The following is an 8,591-nucleotide window of genomic DNA, read 5'->3' as shown; positions in this document are numbered from 1 at the left end:
ATGCATGTGATTACTAAGAAGCTGACGTTGCTAGGCGCCTGACGATAGGTTACAAAGCATAGGTCTTTGCTCTTGGTCGTAATAACTGGGTTAAGAAAAACTGAACCTGCGCCATCTTTTGTTGTCGGTCTATCTTTCTTGTATCTTAGGGCCCTGCCGCAGGATACCTGGTAGGCGGGTAATAAAATAGCCGCCATGGGCCCGCCCAGGTGTCCACCGTTTACTTGCACTCAACAGCCTCGTATTCTTTCAACCGTGATAGCTACGAGTAGCTTTAAAACCAGGTGTATTTGTACAGCCTAGCGCTGTCCTCTGAAAAGTGACACCTCATTAAACATGCAATTGCGGCAATTATTCAACAATTGCCATGATGTGGCGGAAGGCGTTAGAATGCATCGTCCAAACGTGATCGTTGCTTCACATCGGTCTGCGTAAACGGCGGCGAAATCCTCTAAATCTCCTGTTGTGTGCAGCTTTCACGGGTGACGCGAATTTGGCGGTCATTACCGCTTAAGTAGACACAACATGGTATTGATAGAGAGATTCCTGTCTCACACCTCTACCGCAAAATGTACAATTTAGAAAAGAACCCATGCGAATCAAAGGTATTGCTGGCTGCCACGGTGCGGCTCCGATGGCTTGGATTGCAATTCTGTTAGGGGTCCTGCAAGAATGTTTTTAAATATTTTCCGATATACTAAATGGTTGCAGAGAATAAAAAAACCAGCACATCGTGTACTTAGACTAGGGGTCCCAAAGTACTTCATACAAAAAATTACTACTCTATGCCCAATAGATAACTCATAAGCTTACTCAAACGGTTCTCCATTCTTCCATAGACGTTGCCCTATGTGACCTCTAGTATTACGCCAATACAGCGGCGTAGCGGCTATTGGCCGGCTTTTGTTCAGTTGCAGCAGTGAAAGCGTTTGATTGGAACTTTAAAAAAAAGCCGCAAAATGAAAGCAGTAACGAAGGCGTATCGCTGCCACGAGAAAATCACTGATTAGCGCACCTTGGTTGCGATACCTGTATATTTCGCAGTGCTTTCAGACCCGAGAGAAAGAGTGAAAGCACTTCTGGAAAGTGTTGTAGAGTTTCTTCTTCCCCTGGTTATTTGCTACAATCGATTTCGCCTAGATCCCGTTTCGCAAGTGGCAACTTATAGGAATGTCCTTCAGCGACCCACTTTTCTGTTATGTCGTTCGCTGACAATGAATCTAGAGTTCCTTTACTTTTCACGTGACGAGCGATAGAATCGAACTGAGATGCTGTCATTAGGCAACGTAACAAAAAAAATAAGATAGTGCACCCGCCATTTTTATTTTGACATGGCGGATTGTGTTTAAAGTGTTCCCGCATAAGTCTCCGTTGCGTAGAAGTGGCATGTTTTACATCTCTGATTTTAATAGCGATGGTTTCCGAGTTACTGAATTGCGAAATTCGGTTTGACGCTGAAACCATGCTTCCTTAAGAAAACGACGGTAGCTGTCAACTCAGGCTATACATAACCTTGCGTTACAGTGAATTTAATACTGAAATACTGTAGCTTGAAGAATTTCAGTATGCCAAGCAATGCAAATCCGCAACTTTTCTTTGTCAACAGAAGGAAAAAAAAACATTGACTCGTTTTGAGCATCGACGATAGCCCGAAGCTTATGCTGGCTCTGTAAAACAGCCCAATGATCCTTGGGTCCTGGTGGACCACCAAAATTCCCAATATAATTTCGATTTCTAGCGCCCCTAGCTAAATATTCGAGGTTTTTAACCGCCCTATACATACACAAATGGCGCTTAAAGCAAATGCTAGGCAAAGAGCTATTTTAACAACATATTTTGAAACTAGCAGCTTGAGGTCAACTGAATAATGGCAGCTCAGGCGTAGCTAAAATAGGCCTTTCATAATATATGAAACAAAAATATTATGACCGCAGTATATTTACCCACTCCATTGTCTTAAAGCCTACAAGTGTTGCCTAGAGAGTGAACTTGGTGCCCAACGAGTTGCGTGCTTTTTACACTGCTATTTTCAGTATAAGAGGTATTGTGAATAAGGTCCCTCAGTTATATATTACAGCGATTATTTCACCGACATGTATGTTGTTGACCCAGATAGAACTTGTTCAAAAGTGAGATAAAAGGTTTCTTAGGCCTTTACGCGCTGCTGCTTTCGTTGAGACTGAATATGTATGGGTCACTGACCTCACCAAAAAAGGACAGATTAGCAGATCAATTTCTAGGCTATCGTATTGTCTGGTAAGTGTACATCAGGCAAGGGTTCAACTTTCTCAGAGGACTGGCTATGCCCATCAATATTAAAACGCATAATGTATAGACTTCGTCGAAACAGAAGGGTGGCCCTGCCTTGGGAGGCGAAAAATATTATTTCTAATAAACTTGCAGTATATATGAAAGCGCAAGATGGGATCACTGCAGCCAAGCTCATTAAGTGTCAGCAGAGGTTATATTACGGATGCACTGGTGCGATTGTTTTATATTGACACAATGTTTCTCATACATAATGCGTTCCTGACCTCATGCGCCAATCCTTGCCCTACCATTGATGGAAGCAAGCAATTACTTTTAGCATCCTCGCAGTATGAAATTTAAAATCCATGAAACATAAGGTTTCACAGAAATAAACGTTTGCGTTTGAAAATACGCTTGATAAAGAACGTTTGAAATAACAAAAGCACACTCCTGTTAATATAAGAGTAAACTAGGGCTACAAGGTTTTACTTTGAGGAAATAAATATATCAGCGTATTGCGTAGCGAGAAAACTGTAGTCTTTACGGGTCAGAAAATAGGTTCTCAGTAAAAGTTTCATAATGTAGAGCATGGGGAATCGAATCATGTGATCAATGTTTGAGTATCATTACCTACAAGCACAGCAGCCTTGATTTTTTTAAGATGGTGGAAACTAGGCTCCTTCGTTTTCCTGGAAATTTCACTTGTGTCTGCTAGTAAGCTTGCAACAACTGTGACAACTGTATCCTTGCTGAATACATTTATAGGTACAAAAGCAACGTGAAAAGAAATTTCCGCCATTTAGTTTTGACCACATTTTAGATGCGACGCTGAGAGCTTCTTTTGTCGGCGGCCCTGTCCTCCTTGCGTGCGCCCGTCATTGTCGGCGGCGCCCGCGATCTCCTCCGCTCACCCCCTCTCCTCTCCGATAGCGAACACTCTCTCGCTAGAGTGTACTAGAAGTTTTAAGAGTGGCCCGAGCGGCGGCCTCTCCCATTGCTCCGCCGGGTCGACTTTCGCGCAGAAAATAAAACTGGTATACCGGCCCCGCTGCTGTCGTAGACAACTGAACAGCCGGCGCTCCCCGGCAGCAGCTCCCAGCCGGCGCGCGGCAATATTTGCATTGCTCGCTGCGGTGTTATGAGCTTGCGAAGCTGATTTGTTTTGGATTATGAGGTTTAACGCGCCGGCGCTACACAGGCGATGAGGCAAGCGGTACTGCAGGGCTCCAGATTAATTTTGACCGCCTGGGGAACTTTAACGTGGGCCGAAATCTCGAAGACACGGTCGTTTTTCGCTTCTATCCTCCATCACAAAAGCGGCCGGGAAGCGAACCTGCGCCTTTGGTCAGCCTATTTAGAAAGTAGACGCAGAAACGTTATGACTGCGCTTGAGCAAACTTTGAACTAATACGACCCGACATAAAATTGTCGACCACCCCCCCCCCCCCCCCCCCAATGATACTTTCTCATTTTTTAAGCTTTTTCTGAAAACGTAATTGCTGATATACAGTAATCTCTCGTTGACTCAAAGTCGTAAAATTATCTGAAAATTTTGACATAAGCGCGGAGTTTCGAGTTAAGTCGAATGCAGAAAATTTTTAGCCACGTCCCTGAAATAACAGCTAGGGCTGCACTATTGCACAGGGGAGACTTCGTAATAAAGGCAAAATAATTCGGACGAAAAAGAAACTTTTATTATTACAGAAGAAAGAACTGTGTTGCGCTCGGCTGTTTCGCGTTCGCATCTGCATCCAGAAAAGCGTACCCGAGCTTCTCAATGCACCGCATGAATTGGTGGTCGCCACCGCTGCATTCTACCTTGTTACAACGCAGACGCAGCATGTATGCTGTTTTTCCCGCTGTAGACACTTCTGGAGGCTCCTCCTCGTCCGCCTGATCAGCTGCGTCGTCCACAGCTACCTCAATAATGTACGCGCCACACAGCATTCCGGTAACGGGTACCCGCAGTGCGCGAAAACTTGCACTTCATGACCGCGTTCGGCGAGTAGTGGCAGTAATCACTCGAGCGGGTACCTTATCAGCTGCCTGCAGCGGACTTTGCCTTGTGTCCTCTCTGCCAGTATTTCGAGACATCCGTGGTCCTCCGAAAATACGTTTCGAGATAAAGCGGCCAAATTCGTAGCGACTATGGGAGGTAAACACACGGTGAGAAATAGTTTCGAGAAGATATTTTGAGGTAGCAGAGTTCAAGTTAACGAGGGATTAATTTGACGGACAGGCACCAGGAATGTTTTTCCCTTCCCCTTCTTGGCTCTGCGCATGAAGCAAAAGCGGGAGGGCGCACATATTTAGGCCGCAAAAACTTTACTGTTTACGTTCCTATTTGGAATGAAAATATCAAGAGACTTCTTCTGGGATACTCCTACCGTTGACGCTTGTACTGTCATTAGTGGGCTTTCTTATATTATTAACCGGCTATGCCGCATATTGCAGGCACTTGGTAAGGAAGTGTGTACTGAAAACGAAGTGCCAAGTCTGCAGGACCACCAGGGGAAGATGCCGCTGTGTTTACTAGCTCTTGTAATTTGGGGGGACTTGTGAATCCTTCCGTGCATTTTTTAACTATTATTAGCGATCTCAACGTCGTTTTTACGAGTTGCTTCGGCGACAAGGAGCTTCACCATGACAACATTATGAATGTGCTGCAGTCCTTATTCACAACAAACACCTTAACGGTGTTGGTTGCGCCCAGCACGTGAGATCTTAACAGCAAATTTGGTTGGGTTCTGTATACATTGTCACACGGATATATAAAAGGTTTAAACAAGTTCCGTGATTACATGCGAAGGTGGGAGCAACACCTTAAACTTAGCCGTCGCTAATGATCTAGGGCGAGTTATGAAAATGTGTTGGCCAAAAATGTCAATTTAAATCTGCATGTTAGCGTTATTCCGAAACCTTTACCTGTGTAGACATCGTGCATGATTTCCCGCGTTACATTTCCTTTGCTGGGCTATTGAAAAGAAAAACAAAATGTGTATTTTGTTCCAGTTCAGTTTATTTGAACCTCCATGTTAGCGTTCTTGAACCTTTGCCTCTATTGTAGATGTGTTAGTTTTCATTTTTGCCGCGGTCAATATATTTTCTGCGCTATCTTTTGCATTTGTTTTATGTGCGTGTAACTGTACTCTCAGCATACATGTGAAATAAATTTGTGTTAATTTGATTCAACTCCTTTCTTGACCGAATCAGGTGAAAGAAAGGTGGTGCAATTAATAGAAAGCTGCGGGTATAGTTATAAAGATATCTCTCTTGACCGTGCCGTTTTAATTCTGTTCGGCTACCACGGTGACCCGTAATTATCCCAAGCGGGCCACTGCTTCAATACTGCTATAATAACAACTCACGCAATAAGAAACAAACGCCACTTTTGATATTAACCCACATAACTGCAGTCCGAGCGTAAATTGCCAGACAATAAATAAGAAATTCTTCTGAGAAGCTATCACCCCAGTCCTCAGATTTTTTCGTGTCATTTGCGTCCGCCAATTATGCCCATCAAGCAACACAATAAGGACACAACCATAAAGCAATCATGAACTTGTTCATATGAGGCAATGGCATGCAAAATACTTTTAGGGGCGAAGCTCCTAAAGCCATGGGTCTGTCCATCCCTTGTGTCTCGTGGTACGTGACCACCGCATGCTTTCGGAGATGTCGCAAAGTGGGCCGCGTTGCACGCGCAAGAACCGGCTGCAACCGGCAGCGCAAACTCGGCACCGGGAGCGCCAGCTTGTCTGTGTTCGCCAACGGAGACGCGAGCGCGCATGCACTGCGAGGGGGAGATCACGCAAGAGATCACGCCACGAACGAAGGCAGTCGTTCTCGGAGATCGAACGAGACGCAAGGACCTTCGCTCGTTTCCTCTCGTCTTGTTCGGGCACAAGTTCGCAATAAATAAAAGTTCTTTCTTTACCGTTGTGTCCCATCCTACGTGACAAATTGTGGTAGAGGTGCGGGGTAGTCCTCGATGGCGCGGGGTCTTTCACTAGGTTTGGGCATGGGAGCACTGACTCCTAAAATAAAAGTTGATTTGTACAATGTACGCACACAGTCTTACGTCTTTCTGAATGATGTAATGGGCGAACTTTCACGGGAGAGTTACGGTTACCGATGATCTCCCCCTCTCGAGCTTCGCCCCACTTATCATCATTCATTCCGTGGATATGGCGTGATTTTTTATGGGAAATTGGAATCGCGAAAATGCCGCTGCGATTACTTTATTTACAATTCGCTACGAATGCTGCACCAAAGGAAAATCCGTAATTTTCCTTGCTGTCGAGCGGGAAGGCAAAACTAACGCAAAATTAGCAGCAGCGTTTATTTTTCATTTCGTTACCCACAGTCCACTGTACCGAAAATATATTTAAGCAATCGGCCGGCCCGCAGAACAAATTTCGTGCGCTCTGTGCGTAAAGCAGCAGCGTTTCCTCGCCCGATGGGCGAGCGGCCGTGAGCGTGGCCAGCCGCCGCTTTCTCTGTCCGTGGTCGTTGACTACAGCGCCGCCGCTATTTTCTGAGCGAAACCAGTGTTGTGCGGAACAGCATTACAAGGAACGACGTTCCTGGAACTAGTTCCTTTTTGGGGGAACGGAGGAACTCCACCGTTACATTAAGGGTCGGTGTAACTGTAACGGTAACTTGTTAAGTTTTTGAAGGAACGGCAGGAACGCCGTTCCTTCAAATGTAACGGCAGGAACTGCCGTTACGTCGCTAGGATTTGACTGTTTTTGGTGCAAAGGCTCGAGTACAAAAATCCACAAGTCGCTACTGCGTTTCTCTTCCCGCCCTTCAGCCGTAAGTGCTTCCTCGAAGGTCAAAGGCAGAAGAATAAGCACGGAGCAGGCCGCAGCTTGTGCTTGCTTTCATGCTGGTTGAATTTACGCCGCGTTGGACGGGTGAATAGCGTTGCCGCGAGAATGCTTTTCACCTTTCATCGTTTGCCTGGGGAGGCCAGGACGTGCGTCTGGCAGGTAGAATCGTCCCGGGGGGGGGGGGGGGGGGGGGGGAAAGATTGTGTAATACGGGATCCGGAGATTTCGGTGTCGGACATTTACGCGCAGAACGTTTCGGTGCGGTCATTTTTGTGCACGGAAATTTTGGTGCACGACGTCTTGGTCCAGACATTTTGAGTCACGGGATGTCCCAGGCATTCTTTGAACATTTTAGCTTAAATATTGTAATTTCGTGACTTGATATGATTTTACAATCGATACTTGTGCTTGCGGGGCCGTTTGTGGAAACTAACGCTAAGCAATGGCGGAGCATTGCCACGTAAAACCCAATTTCTGCAGTAGATGGTAAAAATTAACGTTGTTAATTTGCATTCATTCAACCTTTTTTTTTTACCTTAACATTCATGTGAACAACTCTAGTACTTTAAGTGTCACCAAAGCGATTTGCTTTCACTTCAGCCAACGGTGCAAGACGCTGCTGCTTGAAGTCTATTCCTCCTCCGACCCCCCCACAGCAAAACATCCGCGAAAAAAAAAAACAGAAAAACAAGGTAGATTAAGCGCGCGTGCATTCCGTTTTAATTATTTTCTCGATCACTCTCGTATTCATTGCATTCAGTGTCGGTTCTACTTAAAACTAACCAACCAACGATCGCACTTACGGTGACGTTACTTAGGGGAGGGGAAGGCTGAGCCCCGCCGGCTACCAGCCCCCGTGGTACAGAGAGAGGGGTGTCACTTGTGGTTCACCGTTGCGTCAACTGGACTTCGAAAACTTGAAGACGATTGTTGCCGCTATTCTTACACTAGCCTATTCATTTTTTTTTTTGCTCCTTATAACTGGAGAAAGCAATGCATGCGTGGGGTGTCCATGATATGCGCGAATTGAAGAATTAATTCCCAATGGGGAGACTGATGGCGAAGAAAGAGCGATTCCTGGAGTGGGGGCGCCATCGGTATAACCGCGACGCGCGGTAGGACGTAGCCAGCAAACAATACTGGCCCTTGTGTTCTCAGCGGCTTTTTGTGTCACATTATTCAGGCTTCGTGAGCTCTTGGTGAATGTAAAGCTTTTTCCTGTATCACTGCGGTGATGCTTCGGAGACCGTGAACTCCGCCACGCCTATAGGATTTTCAGGGGAAACCGAAAATAATATTGTTACAGTGTTAGGTACAGGGCAATCACTAGGTTGTCTGTTACGTTATACGGCAGTCAATCGCCTGTATAGGGTATGTCCCAGTGGAACGGGATCCAGGGGGTATGCTGGCACGTAGAAGAGGAGGGCGAAGAAGAGTTTTCCCCGGCTCGCAGCTGACCGGCGTCTGTGGTACCACGTCTTGCCTGTGGCTCCGCACGACTTGTAA

The sequence above is a fragment of the Haemaphysalis longicornis genome, unplaced genomic scaffold (genome assembly GCF_048455015.1).
Source record: "Haemaphysalis longicornis isolate Haplotype H1 unplaced genomic scaffold, Haemaphysalis longicornis Haplotype H1 scaffold_7, whole genome shotgun sequence".
NCBI lineage: Eukaryota > Metazoa > Arthropoda > Arachnida > Ixodida > Ixodidae > Haemaphysalis > Haemaphysalis longicornis.
This window is presented reverse-complemented; position numbering follows the sequence as displayed.